A 23,779-nucleotide genomic window follows, 5' to 3' on the forward strand; every position below is an offset into this window, starting at 1 on the left:
AAAGTTGGCTTAAAACTCAACATTCAGAAAACTAAGTTCATGACCTCCGGTCCCATCACTTCATGGCAAATAGATGGGGAAACAATGGAAACAGTGACAGACTTAATTTTGGGGGCTCCAAAATCACTGCAGATGTGGTGACTGCAGCCATGAAATTAAAAGATGTTTGCTCCTTGGAAGAAAAGCTATGACCAACCTAGACAACATATTAAAAAGCAGAGACATTACTTTACTGATAAAGGTCCATCTAGTCAAAGCTATGGTTTTTCCAGTAGTCATGTATGGATGTGAGAGTTGGACTGTAAAGAAAGCTGAGCACCAAAGAATCAATGTTTTTGAACTGTGGATTTGGAGAAGACTTTTTTTTTTTTTTTTTTTTTTTTTATTTTTAAACTTTACATAACTGTATTAGATTTGCCAAATATCAAAATGAATCCGCCACAGGTATACATGTGTTCCCCATCCTGAACCCCCCTCCCTCCTCCCTCCCCATTCCATCCCTCTGGGTCGTCCCAGTGCACTGGAGAAGACTCTTGAGAGTCCCTTGGACTGCAAGGAGATCACACCAGTCAATTGTAAAGGAAATCAGTCCTGAATATTCATTGGAAGGACTGATGCTGAAGCTGAAGTTCAAATACTTTGGCCACCTAATGTGAAGAACTGACTCATTTGAAAAGACCCTGATGCTGGGAAAGTTTGAAGGTGGGAGGAGAAGGGGATGATAGAGGATGAGATGGTTGGATGACATCACTGACTTGATGGACACGAGTTTGAGTAGGCTTTGGGAGTTGGTTATGAACAGGGAAGCCTGGCATGCTGCAGTAACTGGGGTTGCAAAAATTGGATACGACTGAGCAACTGAATTGAACTGAACTTACCCATTTACCCTATAACAATCCTATGCTTTCTTATTATTATAAGGCATCTTTTCTTTTCAATATGAAGGGATCCCTTCGGCACATTTTCCCTGTCAGATCTAGTGGTTGATAAACCCCCATATTTTTTTCTTTTTTTTGAGAATGTCTTTATTTGTCCTTCATTACTGAGAGGCAGTTTTGCCAGATACAGTATTCTTGGTTAGGTTATTTTTGTTATTTCTCTCAGTACTTTGAATATATTATCCCACTCTCTTCTTACCTGCAATGTTTTTGTCAATAAATCTAAATATATTTTTATTAGGATCTCCCTCATATACAATGTGTCACTTTTTCTTGTTTCCGAAATTCTCTCTTCGTCTTTGACTGTTTGCTTATAATGTTGATTTCTTTGGGTTTATCCTATTTTCTGTCTGCCGAACTTCTTGAATCCAGATGTCCTGACTTTAGAAGTTTTCAACTTTTATTTCTTCAAATGAACTTTTTGTCTCTTTAGAATTTTTGAGATCCAATAATGTGTATATATTGTGTCATATGTATAATGAATGTGGTGTATTTAATGTTGTCCCATACATCCATTAGATTTTCTTCACTATTCTTCATTCTTTTTTTTCTTTTTGTTCTTCTGGAAGAATTTAAAATGATTCGTATTTTAGTTCATTTATACTTTATTCTGCTTAATCAGATCTGCTCTTTAGTCCCTTTAATGATTTTTCAATGCAGTTATTCTTGAAATCCAAAATTTCTATTTGCGCATTTTCTTATTTTTTTTAATCTGTTTGTTGAAATTCTTATTTTGATCATACATTGTTTTTCTAACATCAATGAGCATCTTTGTGATAATTGTTTTGAATTATTTTTCAAGTAATTTATAGACTTCCATTCTGATATGTTCAATTTCTAAAGACTTATTTCAGACAGCCCACAGGAAAACCAGAGTATTAGACATGCACTCCAGCTTTTCCTCTTTCCAAGGAGAAGTCAGGAGATGGGGATTTACTCCTGATCATCTTGTGTGCTTGTCAGGGGAGAGGGGCTCTGGCAGGTGTATACATGTGTACATAGCATTTCAACTCCACCTTTGTTCTCAGTAACTCCCAACTTGACACCCTTTACTTTCCACTCTTAGATTTGGGTAAGACAGAAACCGGTCTTTAGGGAAGTCCCTTCTCTCAGAACAGGAAAGTTGGGCACACAATACAACTGTTTTCCTTTTTCCTGGAGGTAGACCTCAACAAGCAAATTGATCTCTGTCTGCTGCTTCATGGGTCTTCTAGAGCAGGAATAAGACTCACACAAACTTCCTTCCTCTCTCTTGTTCTCATTAGCTCTTGGGCATCTTAACATATGCTTGTCTCATTAGCACTCACAGATGGGCTATACAGAAACCATTGAAAAGGCGCCTTACCCTTTAATTCCCCCAAAACCAGAAAGTTGGACTCATGCTCCAACTTTTTCTCCTCACAAGGAATAATCAAGAGTTAGATTTTTCCCCCTTTGTGTTTTCTGCTTTATGCTTTTTTCCATATAGGACAAGCTCTGGTGGGTTCATACTTGTTATTCTAAACCAATACTATTCTTCTCCGAGGCCCCTAGACTCAGGCAGAATAGAATTCTGTCCCTCAAACAGCCTTCTGAGAAATCAGAACTTTGAATGTAGGGTCCATTATTTTCTCTTTGTCTCTAGCAGAAACTGAGAATTTGGATTTTTTCTCAATTGCACTATGGTATGCTGGGAACAGTGAAAGTGAAAGTTGCTCAGCTGTGTCCAACTCTTTGCAACCCCATGGACTATACAATCCATGGAATTTTCCAGGCCAGAACACTGGAGTGGGTAGGCTTTCCCTTCTCCAGGAGATTTTCCCAACCCAGGAATAGAACCGGGGCCTCCTGCATTGCAGGTGGGTTCTTTACCAACTAAGCTATCAGTGAAGCCCATGCTGGGAATAGAGGGTGTAAAGAGTGGGTGCCAAAATTTTCCCTCCTGCTTTATTGCAGCTGGTTTCACGCTCAACTGGATACAAGAGCCTCTTAACCGGTTTTTTAATTTCTCATGAAGGGAGCTGGTCTGTATATTTTTAATTTGAAATCTTAGTAGGGAGAGTCTGGGGCTTCCTATTCTACCATTTTGCTGATATCATTCCTTCCCAAAGTGACTATTTCTAATCTACTATGCAGCTATAAACTTTCTTCCTCTGACCTTTATAACATTATATTTTAGTATCTTTTCAAACACTTTTATTATCTTGCATGATAAGTATTTAACATTTACTCTCTAATTTGTTAGAGATTAGAATTCTCTGATAGAAATAAATGTCCTTTTTTCAACTTTCTATCGCCTCGTTGGCTAACCTTTATTACATGCTCAGTAAATAGATATTAAAGAAATGAATCATGTATTCTTTTCAATTTATTTATATAGATAGATAGATATGTGTGTGTGTGTGTCTGTGTGTGTGTGTCTGGGTCAGGAAGATCCCCAAGAGTAGGATTCGGAAACAATACTAGAGTTATTTGTTAGTTCCAAGAGAATTTTGTTGATTCTTCAGGATTTTCTATAGACAATCATGATATCTGAAGATAAAATACATTTTTACTTCTTTTCATTCTATGTATCTTTAATTCATTTTTTATATCATTGCAATAGCTAGGACTTCTGGTACAGTGTTATATAGAAGTGGTGAGGCAAGGCATTCTTGCCTTATTCCTTGCATTAGGGGTAAAACCTGATTTCTCACCATGAAGGAAAATGATACCTATAGATGTTCTTTATTAAGTTTAAAAGTTTCTCACTATTCCTATTTTTCTGAGATTTTTTTTTTTACCCATAAATGTTTTCTTTGGATTTTGTCAAAAGCTTCTGTTGCATCAATTAATGTGATCAGAATAGCTTTTCTTCCTTAATCCATTGAGGTCATGGATTATATTGATTTTTTAAAATGTTGAATCAGCTCTGCATATCTAGAATCAACCCTATTTGGTTATGAAGTATACTTCTTTTTCTACATTTTTTGATTTTACTTGCTAATATTTTAAGAATTTTTATTTTTTTCATTAAAAATATTTATCTAGAGTTTTTTTTTTTTCTTTTAATGTTTTTATCTGGTTTGGGTATTGATGCTGGCCTAATAAAATGAATTTAGAAGTTGAATTAGTTTTTTGGAACTGCCAACATAAAAAGATCACAGACTGAGTGGCTTAAACAACATGCATTTATTTCCTCACAGTCCTGGAGGCTGGAAGCCCAAGATCAAGATGTTGGCAGGTTCGGTTTCTCCTGAGGCCTCTCTCCTTGGCCTGTAGATGTCCATCCTCTTGTTATGTCCTGACATCATCTTTCCTTGTGCATGCGCACCCCTGGTCTCTCTCTGTGTGTGTCTGTCTAAATTTCCCCTTCTTATAAGGACCGCAGTTGCACTGGATTAGGGTCTGCCATCACAGTCTCACTTTTATTTTACCACCTCTTTAAAGACTTTATTCCCAGTACAGTCACATCCTGAGGTACTGGGTGTTAGGATCTCAACATATGAATTTTGGAGACACAGTTCAGTTCATAACAAAAGTTTTCACCCTGCTTATGTTTTCTGGAAGAAAATATTTAAAAATTGGCACCGTTTCTTTCTTAAATGTTTGGTAGAATTAATTATTGAAACCATCTAGGCTAGATTTCCTTGGTGTTATTAATTATAGATTTGATTTCTTTAATAAATAAATATAGGCCTATTAAGAGTCTTTGTCTATGTGTGAGTTTTGGTAGTATATTCAGGAATTGTTCATCTAATTTATGAAATAATGGCTGTAGAATTATTCAAAATATTCTTTTACTATACTTTCGATGTCCTTGGGATCAATAGTGATGATTTTTCTTTCATTTCTAATATTGGTAATTATATTTTGTTTTTTCTTGGTTAGCATGGCTGGGGGTTTGCCAGGTTTATTTCTTTTAAATAACCAACTTTTGGTTTTACAGACTTTATTGATTTCTGTTGTATTATTTATTATTTTTCTTCTGATTGCTTTAGTTTTCAAGGTAGAAACAAATTATTGATTTTATATCTTTCTCATTTTCTGATATACTCATTCAAAGCTATAATTGTCTCAATAAGTACTGTTTTGCTCCATACCACAAATTTTCGTAAATTCAAAATATTTTAGTATTTCTCCTGAAATTTCTTTGATCTTTATTTTATTTAGTAGTGTGCTGTTAATCTCTGAGTATTTTGGGATTTTTCCAACTACCTTTTTGTTAGTAATTTCTGGTTTCATATTTGTGCATGCTTTGCATAATTTCTATTATTTAAATTTTTTCAGATGTATTTTATGACCAGAATGTAGTTTATCATGTAATGTAGTTCCATGTGAGCTTGAGAAGAATGTGTATTTCACAGTTGTTAGATGAAGCATCCATAAATGTCATTTACATCAAGTTGATTATTGCTGTTTTTCAGGTCAAATATATCCTTACTGATCATTGCCTGCTTGATCTATCAGTTACTGAAAGAAGAATGTTTAAATCTCTAACTATACAACTAGATTTGTCTACTTCACTTTAAAATTGTATTTATTTACCTCAGATATTTTGCCACTCTCAATGTTAAAGATTATTATGTCTTCTTAGAGAACTGACCCCTTTATTATTATGCCTGCTAAGTCACTTCAGTCATGTCAAACTCTTTGTGACCCCATCAGGCTCCTCTCTGTCCATGGGATTCTCCAGACAAGAATACTGAAGTGGGTTGCCATGCCCTCCTTCAGGGGGTCTTTTCGAACCAGGGATCAAACCCAAGTCACCTGCATTGGCAGGCAGGTTCTTTACCACTAGCACCACCTGGGAAGTTCCTTTATTATGATGCAATCTCCTTATTTATCTGTAATAATTTTCTTTGTTTTGAAGTTTAACTGAAATCATAAGTGCTACTTAAATTCTTCTGCTTAGTGTTAGCATGGTATATCTTTCTTCATGCCTTGACTTTTAAACTGAGTCTTTAAAGAGGATTTCGTATAGACAACATATATTGGAGTATTTTTAAATATATTCTGACAGTCTCTGTCCTTTGGTGTATTTACCCCTCTCACAATTAAAGTGATTACTAAAATTGTTTAATCTGTACCATATTTCTAACTGTTTTCTATTCATTTAAATTGTTTATTTTTTCCTTTGTTTTACAGGCTTCACTGGTTTTCATAGAACATTTATATAATTTCATTTTATCTCCTCTCTTAGGGTATTGATTATACCTCTTTTAAAGATTTTTTAGTGCTTCACTAAACATTTGCAGTATTCATTCACAACTAATTTAAGTCCATACTCAAAGAGCACTGTACAACTTTACAGGAGCGCAAGCATCTGATAGCAAATTAGTCCCAATTCTTCCTTCCCATCCCTTATTATGTGGGTGTCATTTATTTTACTTTTCCATATTCTGTAATCACCCAATACATTGCTTGCCAAGGTCCAGCCCCGGCTGATCCAGGGTATTCAAAGGAGAGACGGCCTAGGCGACTATTTATATGTTAATTAGAGATAATAAAGAGTAATAAAAAGAGGATAGCTCAGTAGGAAAATTCAGCGGAGAAAAGAAGCTGAGTGGCTTGGTTTACGCGGAAAATCAATATAACCCGTGACACCAGGTTAGCTCTGACCACGGAGGCCGCAGGCGCCCTCTCGAATAGCGGAAGGTGCCCCACCTTAGACACCTTCTCGAGTGGGTCTTAGAAGCCCAGGCAAATAAATGGTCGCAGAGGATATCCGCGCTCTAGATGGACACTCAGCTGGAAGTTAAAGGGAAGAATGACATGGGGAGACCAAGCGTTGGTGAGCAAGGCCCATAGCTTTATTATCAACAGGGGCTTTTATACCCTAAGTTACACATAGAGGATAATAGGGAATCCAAAGTCAGCAGTCTTTGATGCTTATCAAAAACCAGGGTTTCTATCCTGCAAATTTATCGTATACAAATGGTTTAGGTGATTTACATCATCTTCTGGCCAGAAGGCCTATTAACATTTTATGACTCTTGACAAGGACTTATCAACAAAGACTTATTTTCTCTAAGAGTAATTATTTTAAGGTTTGGCGCCATCTTTCAAAGATAAAATTACATTCCTATAGGTGGATGTGTAATGGGTTTACAAAGGAAAGAATTTATTACCTTAAGGGTCTAAAGTTACTAACACCAAGGCCACTACTTATTTTTTCTACATAGCAACTATATTAATACACATTCAAGGATACAATACAGGGGATGTGGAAACTTGGCAGCAAGCATTGGCTCATCAATGAAATCTTTTACTAGTTTTATTCTGTCAGTTTCTAACTCTCTGAGAGGCTCTAAGCTATTTGAATATCTTAAGCTTCCCGTGCCTCTAGAGGCTGGGAGACTGTAAACAATCGTATGCATAGCTGTAGGTGTCCGGGTAAACTTGTCAGGCGAGTTAGAGAGCCATCTGAGGGGTTTGGATTTAAACACTCCTAATTGCCCAGGAACTTTATTAATTGGAGCTGTAAGTTAACGCTTTGACAGAGAGTGAGATGGTGGTGGGGGACAGCCCCCAGTAAAGTCAGAGGTGAGAGCACAAAGCAATAAAGTAGGCAGACTCTGGTTTTTGGGGGTAGATGCTCGAGAATATCCGGGGGCACTCCTGAGGCTCGATCCCGCCTTTGCGTATGCTGAGCCTCCTTCCTCATGACCTTTGTCACGAGTGGAATGTCTCTCGCCGGCTCCCGGCAATTGCTGTTATTATTTTGAGCAGTTTTCTGTTAGATTAGTTAAGAATAGGAAAATAAAATATTTTATTTGATTATTGTTTTTATCTTCTTTGACACTATTCCTTTCCTTATGTGGATCTGAGTTTCTGACCTATATCATTTTCTTTCTCCATGAAGAACTTCCTTTAACATTTTTTGCAGAGCAGAGCTCCTGGTAATGAATCCTCTCCATTTCTATTTGTAAAAGTTTTCCCTTATTCTTCATTTTTGGAGTAAAATTTTCATGGTGTTTTTTAAATTGTTGTTAACAGTATAAATATTTCACTCTATTCTTATTTACATTGTAATTATTATCATGTTCCTCCTTTACTAAGGTGCTTCTATTTTTTCCCTTTCTGGCTGCTGCCAAGATTTTCTCTGTGGTTTTTTTTTTTTTTGCAATTTGAATGTGATGTGCCTAGGTGTAGTCTTTTTGATATTTATGCTTCTTGTTTGCTAGCTGAGAATCCTAGATCTGTGTTTTGGTATCTTTATTATTCAAGGTTCTCCAGTGAAACAGAATCAATATGTGTGTGTATGTATGTACATGTGTGTATGCACATGAACACAGGCACACATGTGTGTCTGAGAAAGAGAGGAAGAGCGAGACAGGAGAAAGAGAGTGAGAAATGTTTATTTTAAGGCATTGGCTCACATGCCTGTGGTGGGTTTGTCCAAAATCTGCAGGATTGGGAGGCAGACTGGATATTGAATACAGAGTCAATCTACTATCAGGATTCTTTCTTGTTCAGAGTAGGTCAGTTTTTGTTTGTTTAAGGTCTTCAACTCTTTGGACTAATCCCATTCATATATGGAGAGTAATTAGCTTTACTCAAAGGGCTTGCATTTAAATGTCAATCTAAAGCACAAAAAAACACATAGAAACATCCAGTATAATATTTGATCAAATATCTGGACTATTATGGCCCAGCAAAAGTGATATATAAAATTGACAATCAGACCATCTGTCATTAATTTTGAAAAGACATGAAAAATTCATTGCGATTAGTACTTCAGTTATTTCTTCTGTTTCAATATATCATTTTACTTCTGCTATCCAATAAGATAGACAATTTTTCAAATTGTCATACAGTTCTGGATAATCTGTTGTGATTGTTTTCCCCATCCTTTTCTCCTGTTGCTTTTCTTTTCTTTTCTTTTTTTGTTTAATGTTTATATTTATTTATTTTTAGATTTTTATTTTATTTTGGGCTATCGTTGATTGACAATGTTGTGTTCATTTCAGGTATATAGCAAAGTGATTCAGTTATAAATATACATATATCTATTCTTTATTTAAATGTATTTATTTTATTTTTATTTGGCTATGCTGGTCTTAGTTGCAGCATGCAGGGCCTTAGTTGTGGCATATGGAATCTAGTTTCCTGACCAGGGATTGAACCAGGGACCCTTGCGTTGAGAGTGTGGAGTCAGCCACTGGAACACCAGGGTAGTCCCGTATTATCTATTCTTTTTCAAATCCTTTTCCAAGTTAGTTAATTATAGAATATTGAACAGAGTCCCCTGTGCTATACAATGGGTTATCAATTATATATCATAATGGGTTATCAATTACATATCATATATATCATAATCAATTATAATCATAATGGGTTATGCTATACAATTGGTTATCTATGTCAAATATACAAGTGTGTACATGTCAATCCCAAACTCCCACCCTTCTCCCCAAGTAACCATAATTTTGTTTTCTACATATGTAACTCTATTTCTGTTTTGTAAATTAGTTCATTGTATCATTTCTTTTTAGTTTCCACATAAAAGTGATATCATATGATATTTGTCTTTCTCTAACTTACTTCACTTAGTATAATCTCCAGGTCCATTCATGTTGCTGTAACATGCATTATTTCATTCCTTTCAATGGTTGAGTAATATTCCTTTATGTATATGTACCATATTTTCTTTATCTATAGATCTGTTGATGGACATTTAGGGTGCTTCCATGACTTTGTTATTGTAAATAGTGCTGTGATGAACATTGGGGTGAAAAATCTTTTCAAACCATGATTTTATCTGAATACATGCTAAGGAGTGACATTGCTTTATAGTATGATAACTCTTATTTTTAGTTTTTTAAGGAACCTACATAATGTTCTCCAGAGTGGCTGTACCAATTTACCTTCCCATCAAAAGTGTATGAGGGTTCCCTTATATCCACACTCTGTCCAGCATTTATTATTTTAGATTTTTTGATGATGGCCATTCTGACTGGTGTAGGTAATACTTCATTGTAGTTTTGACATTGTAGTTTTCATTGTACAACTTCATTGTAGTTTTGGCATTATTTTAATATTTCATTAGTGATGTTGAGCATCTTTTCATGTGCCTCTTGGCCATGCACCTGCAATGCAGGAGACCTGGTTTGATCCCTGGGTCAGAAAGATCCCCTGGAGAAGGAAATGGCTTTCCAGTTCAGTATTCTTGCCTGGAGAATTCCAAGGACAGAGGAGCCTAGTGGGTTACAGATCATGGGGTCACAAAGATTTGGACATGACTGAGCAACTTTCACTTTCACTTGGCCATCTGTCTGTCCTCTTTGGAGAAATAGCTATTTTGTTATTGTTTAGTTGCCAAGTCATGCCCGACTCTGTGACCACATGGACTATAGCACATCAGGCTTCCCTGCCCCTCATCATCTCCTGGAGTTTGCCCCAGTTCATGTCCATTGAATTGGTGGTACCATTCAACAGTATCATCCTCTGTAGCCCTCTTCTCCTTCTGCCCTCAGTCTTTCCCAGCATCACGGTCTTTTCCAATGAGCTGTCTGTTTGCATCAGGAGGCCAAAGTATTGGAGCTTCAGCTTCAGCATCAGTCCTTCCAAAGAGTATTCAGGGTTGAATTCTTTTAAGATTTACTGGTCTGATCTCCTTACTTTCCAAGAGACTCTCAAGAGTCTTCTCCAGCACCACAGTTGGAAAGTAGCAATTCTTTGGTGCTCTGACTTCTTTATTATTCAGCTCTCACATCCATATATGAGTACTGGAAAGACCATAGTTTTGACTATATGGACCTTTGTTGGCAAAGTGATGTCTTTGCTTTTTAACACACTGTGTAGGTTTGTCATAGCTTTCCTGCCAAGAGGCGATCATCTAATTTCATGACTGCAGTTGCCATCCACAGTGATTTTAGAGCCCAAGAAGAGGAACTCTATCACTGCTTCCACCTTTTGCCCTTCTATTTGCCATGAAATGATGGGGCCAGATGCCATGATCTTACTTTTTTTTTTTTTTTTTTTAATATTGAGTTTTAAGCTGGCTTTTTCACTCTCTTCCTTCACTCTCATCCAGAAGCTCTTTAGTTCCTCTTCACTTTCTGCCATTAGAGTGATATCATCTGCTTATCTGAGGTTGCTGATATTTCTCCTGGCAATCTTGATTCCAGCTTGTAACTTTTTCAGCGCAGCACTTTACATGATGTGCTCTGTGTATAAGTTAAATAAACAGGGTGACAATAAACAGCCTTATCATACTCCTTTCTCAATCCTGAATGAGTCAGTAGTTCCATACAGGGTTCTAATTGTTGCTTCTTGACCTGCACACAGGTTTCTTACAAGACAGGTAAGATGGTCTTGTATTCCCATCTCTTTAAGAGCTTTCCACAGGCTTCCCTTGTGGTTCAGCTCATTAAGAATCCCCCTGCAATTTAGGAGAACTGGGTTCGATCCCTGGGCTGGGAAGATACCCTGGAGAAGGGAAACGCTACCCACGCCAGTATTCTGGCCTGGAGAATTCCATGGACTGTATAGTCCATGGGGTCGCAAAAAGTCAGATATGACTGAGTGACTTTCACTTCACTTCACAGTTTATTATGATCCACACAGTCAAAGGTTTTGGCATAGTCGATGAAACAGAGGTAGATGGTTTTCTGGAATCCCCTTGCTTTCTCTGTGATCCAGAGAATGTTTACAATCTGAACTCTGGTTCTTCTGCTTTTTCTAAACGCAGTTGGAACATCTGGAAGTTCTTGGTTGACATAATGCTGAAGCCTATCTTGGAGGATTTTGAGTATAACCTTACTAGCATGGGAGATGAGTGCAACTGTCCAGTGGCTTGAACATTCTTTAGTACTGCCCTTCTTTGAAGTTGGGATGAAGACTGACTTTTTCTCATCCTGTGGCCACTGTTTTCCAAATTTGCTGTATACTGAGTGCAGCACTTTAATAGCACCATCTTTTAGGATTTTAAATAGCCCTGTGGAATCCCATCACCTCCACTAGCTTTCGTGTCAGCAGTGCTTCCTAAGGCCCACTTAACCTCACACTCCTTGGGTGGCCCTACACGGCATGGCTCATAGCTTCATTGAGTTACACAAGCCCCTTTACCACAAGGCAGTGATCCGTGAAGGGGAATATCTGTTTAGATCTTCTTATTTGCTATGAAAGTGCTACACTCAGTATGCCAGCAAATTTGGAAAACTCAGCAGTGGCCACAGGACTGGAAAAGGTCAGTTTTCATTCCAATCCCAAAGAAAGGCAATGCCAAAGAATGCTCAAACTACCGCACAATTGCACTCATCTCACACGCTAGTAAAGTAATGCTCAAAATTCTCCAAGCCAGGCTTCAGCAATATGTGAACCGTGAACTTCCTGATGTTCAAGCTGGTTTTAGAAAAGGCAGAGGAACCAGAGATCAAATTGCCAACATCCGCTGGATCATACAAAAAGCAAGAGAGTTCCAGAAAAACATCTATTTCTGCTTTATTGACTATGCCAAAGCCTTTGACTGTATGGATCACAATAAACTGTGGAAAATTCTGAAAGAGATGGGAATACCAGACCACCTGACCTGCCTCTTGAGAAATTTGTATGCAGGTCAGGAAGCAACAGTTAAAACTGGACATGGAACAACAGACTGGTTCCAAATAGGAAAAGGAGTTCGTCAAGGCTGTATATTGTCACCCTGTTTATTTAACTTATATACAGAGTACATCATGAGAAATGCTGGACTGGAAGAAGCACAAGCTGGAATCAAGATTGCCGGGAGAAATATCAATAACCTCAGATATGCAGATGACACCACCCTTATGGCAGAAAGTGAAGAGGAACTCAAAAGCCTCTTGTTTAAAGTGAAAGTGAAGAGTGAAAAAGTTGGCTTAAAGCTCAACATTCAGAAAATGAAGATCATGGCATCCAGTCCCACCACTTCATGGGAAATAGATGGGAAAACAGTGGAAACAGTGTCAGACTTTGTTTTTCTGGGCTCCAAAATCACTGCAGATGGTGACTGCAGCCATGAAATTAAAAGACGCTTACTCCTTGGAAGGAAAGTTATGTCCAACCTAGATAGCATATTCAAAAGCAGAGACATTGCCAACAAAGGTTCGTCTAGTCAAGGCTATGGTTTTTCCTGTGGTCATGTATGGATGTGAGAGTTGGACTGTGAAGAAGGCTGAGCAGCGAAGAATTGATGCTTTTGAAGTGTGGTGTTGGAGAAGACTCTTGAGAGTCCCTTGGACTGCAAGGAGATCCAACCAGTCCATTCTGAAGGAGATCAGCCCTGGGATTTCTTTGGAAGGAATGATGCTGAAGCTGAAACTCCAGTACTTTGGCCACCTCATGTGAAGAGTTGACTCATTGGAAAAGACTCTGATGCTGGGAGGGATTGGGGGCAGGAGGAGAAGGGGATGACAGAGGATGAGATGGCTGGATGGCATCACTGACTCGATGGACATGAGTCTGAGTGAACTCCAGGAGTTTGTGATGGACAGGGAGGCCTGGCGTGCTGCGATTCATGGGGTCGCAAAGAGTCGGACATGACTGAGCGACTGATCTGATCTGATCTGATTTTTTGAATAGGTTGTTTGTTTTATTGATGTTGGGCTACATGAGCTGTTTACAATTTTGGATATTAATCCTTTGTTTATCGCATTGTTTGCAATATTTTTTCCCACTCTGTGGGTTGTCTTTTCACTTAATTTATGGATTCCTTTGCTGTGCAAAAGCTTTTGAATTTAACTAGGTCCCATTTGTTTCTTTTATTTTTTAATATATTTATTTTAATTAGAAGCTAATTACTTTACATTATTGTGGTGGCTTTGCCTTACATCAACATGAATCAGTCATGGGTGTACATGTGTCCTCTATCCTGAAGCCCCCTCCCACCTCCGTCCACACCCCATCTCTCTGGGTTGTCCCAGAGCACCAGCTTTGAGTGTCCTGCAGGCTTCATGCACTGAACTTGCACTGGTCATCTGTTTCACATATGGTAATATATGTGTTTCAATGTTATGCTCTCAAATCATCCCACCCTTGCCTTCTCCCACGTAGTACAAAAATCTGTCCTTTACATCTGTGTCTCTTTTACTGTCTTGGATATAGGGTAGTCACTACCATCTTTCTAAATTCCATATGTATGTGTTAATATACCGTATTGGTGTTTCTTTTTCTGACTTCACTATAATAGGCTCCAGTTTCATCCACCTCATTTAGAACTTCTCCAGCATTTATTGTTGGTAGATTTTTTGATGGCAGCCAGTCTGACTGGTGTGAGATGGTACCTCATGTTGGTTTTGAATTGCATTTTTCTAATAGTGATGTTGAGCATCTTTTCATGTGTTTATTAGCCCTCTGTATGTCTTCTTTGGAGAAATGTCTGTTTAGTTCTTAGGCCCACTTTTTGATTGGGTTGTTTATTTTTCTGGTATTGAGCTGCATGTGCTGCTTGTATATTTTGGAGATTAATTCTTTGTCCGTTGTTTCATTTGCTATTATTTTCTCCCATTCTGAAGGCTACTTTTTCACGTTGCGTATAGTTTCCTTCATTGTGCAAAAGTTTTTAAGTTCAATTAGGTCCCATTTGTTTATTTTTGTTTTTATTTCCATTACTCTAGGGGGTGGGTCATAGAGGATCTTGCTGTGATTTATGTCAGTGTTCTGCATATGTTTTCCTCTAAGAGTTTTATAGTTTCTGGTCTTCTTGTTTTTATTTCCATTGTTACTCAGCAGTTAGTTGTGATTATAGTGTTTTCATTAGAAGAGGTGAGCTCACCTCCTTGTGGGCTTACCAGGTAACATTAGTGGTAAAGAACCCACCTGCCAATGCAGGAGACATGGGAGACATGGGCTGGATCCCTGGGTCAGGGAGATCCCCTGGAGAAGGGAATGGCAACCCACTCCAGTATTTCCGCCTGGGGAATTCCATGGACAGAGGAGCCTGGTGGGTTACAGTCCATGGGACTGCAAAAGACACGACTGAGCAATTGAGCACATATCCTTTTACTCTTTACTTTACCATCTTGTCTCTATAACAAAAAAAAAAAAAAAAAAAAGGAATACCCCTTTTACTTTTCAGTTTGGGAAGTTCTTACTGACATATCTTCATTCCCATTTGATTCTTCCCTTGATAATCTACTGATGAGCCCATCAAACACATTCTTTATTTCCATTTTTTTTAATTGTAGCATTTCCATGAGTTTTTAATTTAGTGTTTTTATTTGCATGCTTATATTATCCAAATGCCTTTGCATGTTGTCTACTTGTTCAGTCAGAGCCCCTAACATGTTAACCACAGCTATTTTACCTTCTGGGTCTGATAACTCTAAAATCAATATTATATCTGAGCATGATGCTTGGTTGTCTCTTTAGATTGACTTTCACCTTGTCTGTAGCATATATTTTTTTTTAATTTTATTTTATTTTTAAACTTTACATAACTGTATTTTTGCCAAATATCAAAATGAATCCGCCACAGGTATACATGTGGTCCCCATCCTGAACCCTTCTCCCTCCTCCCTCCCCATTCCATCCCTCTGGGTCATCCCAGTGCACCAGCCCCAAGCATCCAGTATCGTGCATCGAACCTGGACTGGCAACTCGTTTCATACATGATATTTTACATGTTTCAATGCCATTCTCCCAAATCTTCCCACCCTCTCCCTCTCTCACAGAGTCCATAAGACTGTTCTATACATCAGTGTCTCTTTTGCTGTCTCGTACACAGGGTTATTGTTACCATCTTTCTAAATTCCATATATATGCATTAGTATGCTGTATTGGTGTTTTTCTTTCTGGCTTACTTCACTCTGTATAATAGGCTCCAGTTTCATCCACCTCATTAGAACTGATTTGAATGTATTCTTTTTAATGGCTGAATAATACTCCATTGTGTATATGTACCACGGCTTTCTTATCCATTCATCTGCTGATGGACATCTAGGTTGCTTCCATGTCCTGGCTATTATAAACAGTGCTGCGATAAACATTGGGGTACACATGTCTCTTTCCCTTCTGGTTTCCTCAGTGTGTATGCCCAGCAGTGGGATTGCTGGATCATAAGGCAGTTCTATTTCCAGTTTTTAAAGGAATCTCCACACTGTTCTCCATAGTGGCTGTACTAGTTTGCATTCCCACCAACAGTGTAAGAGGGTTCCCTTTTCTCCACACCCTCTCCAGCATTTATTACTTGTAGACTTTTGGATCGCAGCCATTCTGACTGGTGTGAAATGGTACCTCATAGTGGTTTTGATTTGCATTTCTCTGATAATGAGTGATGTAGCATATTTTTGTTTCTCAAAATTGGATATGGTATAATGGGTAATAGGAACTGAGGATTTCCCTCGTGGCTAGTGGTAAGACCTCCCTGATGATGCAGGAGACACAAGAGATGCATGTTCGACCTCTGGGCTGGGAAGATCCCCTGGAAAAGGGCATGGCAACCTACGCTAGTATGCTTGCCTGGAGAATCGCATGGATCGAGGAGCCTGGTGGGCTACAGTCAGTATGGTCACAAAGAGTCAGACATGACTGAAGCAACTTAGAACAAGTACAAATAGACCTTTGATGTGAAAATTTGCACCAAATTTGGTTAAAGGTTGGGCTGTGTTTATTGTGTCCTGTAGATGTAGGTGCCAGATATTTTAAATTCCTCTGGATCCTTGTTTTTGTATACCCTATTGATTTGACTTTTTCTGTAAACTCTTTAAAAGCAATCTAAGCCTTGCATCTGTTTCAGCTATAATCCACTATTACACTAAAGCCTCCACAAGAAGGTGTGAGGCACAGAGGTGCATTCTTGAATCGGAAAATTTAGCCCCAGTCTTTTCGTGTTCCACTTCTGTTCCCTGCTCCATCCTTAGGTTAAATAAAAAACCTGGAGGGCATTAAAATAGGAAACTTTCCTTCCCCAACAACACATATGGCTTTGATAAAGTATTTTCCTTTTCTAGGAAGGCCATTTTCATGGAGCAGGCTCTGGTAGTGTTTCATAATGATAATTTTTCATTTGCCCTGCCAGATATATTTTGGTTGATTCTTCACCATAGGAACCTGGTAGAGATCACAAAAATGTGTAGGGCCACACCAAGGCTGTGGTCACCAAGAGTTTCTCACTTAGCACACTAACTCACATTCTATCTCCAGGAATTTGTTAGTTACCCATTTGTAGCCATTTTCTAGGGAAGCCATAAAAAATCACCACATATTTGGTGACCTAAAATAATAGAAATTGATTATCTTTCAATCCAGGAGGCTAAGGTCTAAAATAAGATACCAGCTTGTTGGTTCCTTTTGGAAGCGCTGAGGGACAATCTCTCCTAGATTCTGATGGCCGACTCCCATTCGTGACAGTTTTTGGCTTAGAGCCACATTGCTCCCATCTCTGCCTCTGTCTTGACATGGCCTTCTTTCCTCTGCCTCTTCTGTGTCTCTCCCTATGAGGACATCAGTCATTAAATTTAGGGCCTACTCTCTCCCAGTATGACCTCATCATAGCTGGATTATATCTATAGGCTCTATTTCCAAATAAGGCCACAGGGAACAGGGGCTAGTTCTTGAATATATCTTTTGAGGAGACCCAATTCAACCCAGGATATTATTTAAGTTTTCCAATGAGTTAATGGTACTGGCTGCTTCTACTCCCAAAAAACTGATCTTGGTGGTAGTTCTCTGCCTATATCCTTCCAGACTTCAGGACTGCAGTGTGCCCATGATCTCAGTTGTAAAAAAAAAAAAGTCATGGATTTCATGTTATTTTTAGTTTTTTTCCTAACTGTAATATCAGTTCAGTCATTCAGTTGTGTCTGAGTCTTTGCCACCACATGGGCTGCAGCACCGTAATATGGAAATAACTATTTCCAAGCTGCTTAAATACAAGGACTGAAACCAAAAGTTTGTATCACCTTATTGATTAATCTATACTAAAGGCTCAGTAATAATTGTTGAATAAATAGAAAGTAAATGGATAAATGTGTGGAATGGCAACCACTCCAGTATTCTTGCCCGGAAAATCCCCATGGACAGAGTAGGCAGGCTACAGTCCATGGGATCACAAAGTCAGACATGACTGAGCAACTAAGCATGCAGAGCACATGATTATCTATTCTTTTTAAACTTATTCTATGTAGATTTTTCAAAATCTGTGTACTTTTACTTCAACAATAAGATCTTAAACTCTCTTTTCCATCAAATTTTTTCTTAATTATCATTAGATCCTAATAGCAAAAATATTCAAATTATTTCCTCTAAAATTTAAATGTTTATCTATTTTTTAATGTAAAATATGATGATTGTTTCTGACACAAATATTTCCTAGTGATTTTTCTTTCCTTTTTGTTTCACTGTTTTACTTTTTTTTTTTTTTTTTACTTTGTTTTCTTTTGTCAGGAGACTGAAAGATTTGAGGACCAAGAATGAGATCAGAGTGATGAGAAAATATTGACTCTTTCTCTCTTTTCTTCTTAAATCTGGAGGTGTTCTTTACAATGCATATGAAAGCACATGATTAAACAAAAACCTTGATAAAAATGTCTGTAGACGTTTTATTCCTAATAATTGCAAATCAAAAACATCCCAAGTGACTTTCAATGAGTGAATGTTTAAACTGTTAGATATGCATATATTGGAATAGTACTCTGCAGTACAGGAACAAACTACTGATACACATTCATGATAAACACCATAAAGTAATCTCCAAAGAATTTGCTGAGAACAAATAGCAAATAACAAAAGGTTACATGCCATTCATATAGTATTATTAAAATGACAAATTTATATAAATGAAAAACACAAAATCATTGCAGGGATCAGAGACTGGAATTGGGTTGGGGAGAGAGTTGAGGAGAAGAAATGTTAGTTTGGTTATAAAATAGCAACATGAAGGGATCCTTGTTTTGATGGAATTGTTCTGTATTTAGACTGTCAATATCCTGGTTGAGATATTATACTATTGTTTCGCAAGATGTTACTATTAGGGAGACTTTGTAATGGGCCATGGGACATCTCTATTATTTTTCTTTTTGCAACTGCATCAGATCACATCAGATCAGATCAGTTGCTCAGTCGTGTCCAACTCTTTGCGACCCCATGAATCGCAGCACGCCAGGCCTCCCTGTCCATCACCAACTCCTGGAGTTCAATGAGACTCACGTCCATCGAGACAGTGATGCCATCCAGCCATCTCATTCTCTGTTGTCCCCTTCTCCTCTTGCCCCCAATCCCTCCCAGCATCAGAGTCTTTTCCAATGAGTCAACTCTTCACATGAGGTGGCCAAAGTACTGGAGTTTCAGCTTTAGCATCATTCCTTCCAAAGAAATCCCAGGGCTGATCTCCTTCAGAATGGACTGGTTGGATCTCCTTGCAGTCAAAGGGACTCTCAAGAGTCTTCTCCAACACCACAGTTCAAAAGCATCAATTCTTCGGTGCTCAGTGAATCTACAAATATCTAAATTTTCTTAAATTTAATTTTTACAATGGGCTTTATCATAATATCTGTTTTTAAATTGTCACATTGTATTTGAGATTAATTGAGCACTTACCTGTTTCTTAAATAGTTTTAAAATCATTGACTAGTAAATGAGGCATCATTTACTGTTCTAGTTCTCTATAGTTATCTTTTGAAAGCTTCTGTAGCTTATGATAGTAGAGGTAGTACTTTCCTACTGTAAAACAGTTTATAACATAGACAGATATAATGAATTATCCTCTTTGCATCAGTCTCATCTTTTTCCATTCTTTTCGACTATGGTGGGATTGTTTCTTTTCTTGAAGCTGATCATTTCTCTTTCATTTTTTTCACTTTTCAGTATTTTTATCTTTAAACTTCTACATAATCCTAGTTTCCTTCCATTGGCAATTATATATGCTCAATTCAGTCTCATTCAAAACACCAAGTCAAAACAAAATGACATCTTCAAAGTAATTTTCCCCTCTGCATCTGATTGCTTACTTTTACCAACTGCCTTTACTTCTGTAATACAAAACAGTTTCTATCCTTAAGTTTCCACAGATGTTGCAATCATTAAACACACCAATAACCTTAATGCTGTCAAAAGTATGCACAAAAGATTCTTCCAATTAAAATTTTCATTATCAGAGTCATTGCTTCTTCACTCCCAAGGTAGCACTAAGTATCTTATATTTTGTATTTAGTCAAGAGAAGGTATATTTTGTATTTAATAAAAAAAAATGTGAAACTAATAATACTTAAGCTTTAGGATGCTTCAGTTACACTCTAAGAAGTGTTAGCAATGTATTCACATTTTTGTGTATTTTGTACAGTTGTGGAAAGTAAGATTTTTATTGCAAAAGTTTGAAACTTCTGTCTTTTTATACTCTAAATAGCTCACGTTTACAAATCCCTTTCTTTTGACTGGCAATGGCATAGCCTCTGACATTTCTTTGAATATGAATAAGAGGGTTTTGAGTTTGGCCATAGTGAGATATATTTATATGTTTCATAGTTGTCTTTGTAAGTCATTCAGATATAGGAATGACTTCCATCTTCTATCTCCCTTTGTGCCAATATGTTAGATATCATAACAAGACATACCTTATTGAAATATAAGAGTTCTGTGATAACCACTCCCAAAATATGTCAGAAAAAAAGCTCCTGAAATCAACAAAGCCAGGAGCCAGTCTTCAGAAAATTCCTTGAATAATTAGATGTTAAAAATTATAAGCAGAATATTTGGTTCTCTTTGATGCATGGTCCAACCAGAAGTTGTCTCCTAATGAGAATATAGGAAGAAGCGATCAAAGGTAAAACATCCAAACATTTTGGAAAAGAACGTGTTTGAGTGGCATGTCAATTACTACAAACACTGAGTAGTTTGTAATTACTACAAACTTTGTTCTCTTTCCAGATATTTTCAAATTTGTGATAATTTAGAGACTTTTCCCTTAAATTCTAATTTGTAGTGATTTTTTTTCTAATTCTAAATGGGCACTTTAACATGTGAATTTGTAATTTTGTACTTTTTAATAAACAGCAACCAACATTTTAAATATTCAGTGTTCACAAAACTGGGGACCACCATTGTTCATTCCAGTGTTCATTGTACTTCACAGTATATACATGGTCCTAAATGATCTCACCTCAGCTACCTGCCATGCCTTATTTTAGAGCACATGGCTCCTCTTCTCACCTGATGATTTCACCGAGACATCTTTAGTCTAAATTCTCATATGTATACACTTAGGTACAGCCTTTCTGCTTGTGTGTCGCTAATGAATATTGTAATTGCATATGAAAAAAGACTAGGTACAGGTCAGTACTTACTGATATGGAGGCAAATATGTGGACTAGTGGTCATATTGGAGCAGTGATCCACATCAGGTGAGCATCTCTACTTGTAGGACATAAAAAACAAAGGTCCTGGTGAGGAAGTATGTTTTAAAAAAGATGTGTTTAGGAACTATGCCTATGTATCTAGCATATGAGAAAGCAAGTAAGATAAAAAGGTGAGAAGACAAGACAGAAATCAAAATATTCTCAAGACAAAGCTTGCCCTCTTTACCTTCAAGAGTGGTTAAAAAAAAACCACATAATAATAAAAGTAAAAATGTTAAATATAGAAAATAAAACCCAAATAGCATCAGTTCAGTTCAGTTCAGTTCAGTCACTCAGTCATGTCTGACTCTTTGCGACCCCATGAATCGCAGCACGCCAGGCCTCCCTGTCCATTACCAACTCCCGGATTTCACTTAGACTCACGTCCATCGACTCAGTGACGCCATCCAGCCATCTCATCCTCTGTTGTCCCCTTCTCATCTTGCCCCCAATCCCTCCCAGCATCAGAGTCTTTTCCAATGAGTCAACTCTTCGCATGAGGTGGCCAAAGTACTGGAGTTTCAGCTTTAGCATCAGTCCCTCCAAAGAAATCCCAGGGCTGATCACCTTCAGAATGGACTGATTGGATCTCCTTGCAGTCCAGGGGACTCTCAAGAGTCTTCTCCAATACCACAGTTCAAAAACATCAATTCTTCAGTGCTCAGCTTTCTTCACAGTCCAACTCTCACATCCATACATGACCACAGGAAAAACCATAGCCTTGACTAGATGGACCTTTGTTGGCAAAGTAATGTCTCTGCTTTTGAGTATGCTATCTAGGTTGGTCATAACTTTCCTTCCAAGGAGTAAGTGTCTTTTAATTTCATGGCTGCAGTCACCATCTGCAGTGATTTTGGAGCCCAGAAAAATAAAGTCTGACACTCTTTCCACTGTTTCCCCATCTATTTGCCATGAAGTGATGGGACCAGATGCCATGATCTTCATTTTCTGAATGTTGAGCTTTAAGCCAACTTTTTCACTCTCCTCTTTCACCTTCATCAAGAGGCTTTTTAGTTCCTCTTCAGTTTCTTCCATAAGGGTGTTGTCTTCTGCATATCTGAGGTTATTGATATTTCTCCCAGCAATCTTGATTCCAGCTTGTGCTTCTTCCAGCCAAGCATTTCTCATGATGTACTCTGCATATAAGTTAAACAAGCAGGGTGACAATATAAGACAATAAATAGCATAATATTATTTATATTCTGGATATCATTGAGTCCACACTAGTCATGGGTAGGGTGTACATACTTGGTTTCACTAGTGAGCAACAAAGTACTCCCCCAATGGCTACATCATTCTCTGTTACTGCTGCTGCTAAGTCGCTTCAGTTGTGTCCGACTCTGTGCGACCCCAGAGATGACAGCCCACCAGGCTCCCCCATCCCTGGGATTCTCCAGGCAAGAACACTGGAGTGGGTTGCATTTCCTTCTCCAGTGAATGAAAGTGAAAAGTGAAAGTGAAGTCACTCAGTCGTGTCCAGCTCTTTGCGACCCCATGGACTGCAGCCTACCAGGCTCCTCTGTCTGTGGGATTTTCCAGGCAAGAGTACTGGAGCGGAGTGACATCATTCTCTAGTGGCTGGTAAATATTTCTTGATATTTGACACCCATCTTTCAGATTTTTCCTCATACTAGGTATAAAATCATATCATTTTAATTTGCATTATTAATGTGTGTTTTGGAGAAGGCAATGGCACCCCACTCCAGTACTCTTGCCTGGAAAATCCCATGGATGGAGGAGCCTGGTAGGCTGTAGCCCATGGGGTCGCTAAGAGTCGGACACGACTGAGTGACTTCCCTTTCACTTTTCACTTTCATGCACTGGAGAAGGAAATGGCAACCCACTCCAGTGTTCTTGCCTGGAGAATCCCAGGGACAGGGGAGCCTGGTGGGCTTCCGTCTATGGGGTTGCACAGAGTCGGACACGACTGAAGCAACTTAGCAGCAGCAATGTGTGTTTATGCATCTCTTCATGTGCTCATTGAACTTTCATTTTTACTTTTCTGTATATGTCTGTTGACCCTTTTTACAATGAGGTTGCTGTCTTTTTTATTTCTGGTTTGAGTGTATTTTTACTGTACTCTAGGTATTGATTGTTTTCCTTAGAATTACATATAATTACTCAATAGTTTTCCTTAGAATTACATATAATTACTCATTCTATCATCTATATATTCACTTTATCTGATATCTTTCTTTGTACAAAATCCTCTAAGGTATATTTAAAAACAAAAGGATCGACTACAGGTGGAGCCCGTTCATAGGACTTTAGAGTAAATAACTTCACGAGAATTAGCATCAGCTGTCTTCTTGTTGTAACTTGTAGACATTTCTACCACAATAATTTCTAGTTCAAGACCATATTCTCCATTTTCAGGCAAGTATGATGATATTTAAGATGGAGGCTACTATTCAATCGGGCTTTATTCTGGTCAGTGCATAGAAAGACTATTATCTGAATGAAGTTCACTTACACTTCCTTAGCCTCTTTTACCGTAAGTACAGTGCTAGAGACAGTAGAAGTTCCCCATTGGGTTCTGTGTGAGGCCAAATTAGCTCAGGTGAACTTATTCCTAGAGATTTGTTAAAT

General features: G+C 37.9%; 1 protein-coding gene across 18 annotated transcripts in view; it reads left to right on the forward strand.

Moving 5' to 3' along the window:
- LOC129633625 (uncharacterized) overlaps positions 1-23,779 on the forward strand; it is a 176,388-nt gene that overhangs the window by 121,112 nt on the left and 31,497 nt on the right. For 2 of the 18 annotated variants that reach the window (XR_008705131.1, XR_008705142.1), the window contains one exon: positions 5,324-5,965. The exons of 13 other annotated variants lie outside the window; for them this stretch is intronic. The gene's annotated coding sequence lies outside the window, so the exon portion shown is untranslated. Of the gene's footprint in view, positions 1-4,102; positions 4,141-5,323; positions 5,966-18,245; positions 18,382-23,779 lie in introns of those variants that run through there. 3 more of the 18 variants (XR_008705141.1, XR_008705130.1, XR_008705119.1) reach the window with 3 other exon arrangements.

This window comes from Bubalus kerabau, chromosome 19 (genome assembly GCF_029407905.1).
Source record: "Bubalus kerabau isolate K-KA32 ecotype Philippines breed swamp buffalo chromosome 19, PCC_UOA_SB_1v2, whole genome shotgun sequence".
Lineage (NCBI taxonomy): Eukaryota > Metazoa > Chordata > Mammalia > Artiodactyla > Bovidae > Bubalus > Bubalus kerabau.